Source organism: Notothenia coriiceps, unplaced genomic scaffold (assembly GCF_000735185.1).
Source record: "Notothenia coriiceps isolate Sejong01 unplaced genomic scaffold, NC01 NC01_scaffold00026026, whole genome shotgun sequence".
In the NCBI taxonomy this organism is placed as follows: domain Eukaryota; kingdom Metazoa; phylum Chordata; class Actinopteri; order Perciformes; family Nototheniidae; genus Notothenia; species Notothenia coriiceps.
This window is the reverse complement of record NW_011358727.1, coordinates 29,362-31,917: the sequence shown is the minus strand read 5'-3', so window position 1 is coordinate 31,917 and position 2,556 is coordinate 29,362. Positions and strand designations below refer to the sequence as shown.

The following is a 2,556-nucleotide window of genomic DNA, read 5'->3' as shown; positions in this document are numbered from 1 at the left end:
TCAGGTAGAGACCGGTCTCAAGTCAGCACCGCTGCAGACTCGCTGTTTGAGGGCTTGATAGCCCACTCCCCCTCCACACCGCTCCACGCTCGTTGGTTTGGAACAGCCCTAAATATGGCGGACCCTCCGCGTGAACGCGCAAACGGAGGGGTAGGGTGTAGGGGGCGGTTTGGGAATGGGCCTGCGAGGGAGCGAGGGAGAGAGGGAGGGTGCACCGGTACCGGCGCTGTTGTTATTAGAATCTGGTGCTAGCTGCGCTAACGGATATAAGAAGAAGATGTGTCTACAATAATGTGGAGGGAGAGTCCTCTCCAGTCAGACTGAGAGGCTGATAACTACAGCTCAGTGAGGTAAAGGACTCTGAGTGTTTAGATAGTTAACTTTAGTCTAAGTTCAAACGGTTTGGTCACAATTTATGTATACACATATTTCCAAGGCACTCCTTTATAATTAACCTATTGGGATAAACACTACAGGTTTGAAATCATTACAATGTATACTATAGGACAGTAACCAAAAATATCCGTTAAAACTGGAGAGATGAAAAAAAAAAATGCATAAATAAAGAAATGTTAAGGTAAAATAAGATATGAATGAACAACACAAATAAAATAAGTTAAGTTCATTTGTTATTGGCTATGGTAGGTTATTGGTTATGTTCACATAGACTTATTTGATTACATCCACTTCTCTAAGATGACAACAGAGACTTTCGACCCAAAACCAGCTGTTGACTTGTGGATGCAAGCAGCTAATCGCAGACTCAACCAGAGAAAAGTAGTTGGCCTACATCATCAGCTACCATGTCTGACAGAGAGGAAGACAGTGAGGAGAAAAGTGGGGAGAACAGTCAGGAGGGTAGTGATGACAGCTTGTAGGATTACTGGTCGTGCTAATGTTGTCTTGTGTTCACCTCTGCATGTGTGTTCTGTGTTCACCTCTGCATGTGTGTTCAGTGCTGTGTGTCCGGCAAATAAAGTCAAGAACCCCTCAAAAGTTACGGTTTATTTCAGTTTAAGGATGAGTACCAAGCAACATCTCCAGGTGCTCCATTGAGAACCAGGGCAAAAAAGTTATGTGCACTCCTGGGTATATACTCTGATCTGGGCTATAGGAGTGACCGAAGAAAAGCAGCAGCCTCAGTTTTGGATCTTGATCCGGACTGACGGCAGCCTGATGGCCGCTGCCCTCACCTCGGCGCTCATGTCCACACCCAGCAGCGCCCTGCAACACAACACACATTAGAGCTGATGGTATAATAGGAGCTATCTACTGACATTGTAAATACTTACTTTGGCTCATAGCAGACATCCACAGTTGGAGGTAGTATCCCTTTCCCTTCTCTCAGGCGCTCAACACCATTCCTGGTATAAAAACACAAAAAGGAACTGTATAGTGGGGCAAATCATCCAATCGGATACATTTTTAAGCTTTACTGAACCTCAGTACACCCACCATGCAATCATCACTCCGTTGTCAGTGCAGAATTTGGCAGGGGGGCAGAGCAGATGTAGTCCTGTGGTCTCAGTGATGATGCTCAGAGTCTTGCGGATGTACTCATTGCTGGCTACTCCTCCAGACAGGACCTGAACATAATTCACAGTGTTCACCTCATAAATCCCCTGAAAGGAACAGAATTTGTTTGTCCCTAGTTCAGTACTTTCAGACACCAGTACACTATCTTTGGGTTTCAACTGAAAGCTAATTAGTTCAGAACACATACTGTCTGTTTAAGAAATACTTCAACCACAAAAAGACCATTTGTACATTAACTGCTCACCCTGTGTAGAACTCTTGAAGAACATTTTGTTTTTCTCACATACTTTCAAAGTCAACTGAGAATCCAAAAAGTCCTGATTGGATAAGTAAATTACAACATCAAAACTATATGAAAAAGTTTGTTTACAAGCTCTCACACAACTGATGCAGTAATATGGGCTCAGAACAGTCTCATAATACACACATGCACTCAGAAGGATTCACACTTGTATTTCATGATCCGCAAAAGGATTCACACTTGTGTTTTTCAATGCACACACAAATGTCTTCCATTTCATATACATGTAAATAAAATCCAAATACAGAAAAAAGTTTTACATATGTATTTTTGATCCTCACATATTTGTTTTCCGTTTAAATCCCCTGAACCTGCAAACACAAACCGCTTTCTGTGCATGGATCGCTGTGCATTCGTGTGTGGGTTTTTTGAGACTCCCCTGATGGTCAGCCGATTAGTACTTGTAATTTTTTCTATCTATAGCCAATCAGATGTCTCCTCCAGTCTAAGCAAATCACATGAGCGCGCCCCCACGAGGGTATGATTTCTTGCGTTCATGACGTAGCGCTTCATGTACGCATTTTGCGCTGTCAGGTCAGCTCGCTAAACAGAGGGCGGGACTTCAGGTGATTATGCAGAGCTGCGTGTCTCCGTCAGACTCAGCAGCTGATCTGATCTCTCTCTCTCTTTTCTAAACAGAGGGTGGAGCATCAGGTGATTATGCAGAGCTGCGTGTCTCCGTCAGACTCAGCAGCTGATCTGATCTCTCTCTCGCGTCC

General features: G+C 43.9%; 1 long non-coding RNA gene across 1 annotated transcript; it reads right to left on the bottom strand.

The window, feature by feature from the left end:
- Positions 1-1,008: 1,008 nt before the first annotated feature.
- Positions 1,009-1,615, bottom strand: LOC104956434 (uncharacterized). Its single transcript, XR_799552.1, has 3 exons — positions 1,456-1,615; positions 1,293-1,364; positions 1,009-1,224 (listed from the first exon to the last, which is right to left on the bottom strand). It is a non-coding gene; the product is annotated as an uncharacterized lncRNA (long non-coding RNA).
- Positions 1,616-2,556: the final 941 nt, after the last annotated feature.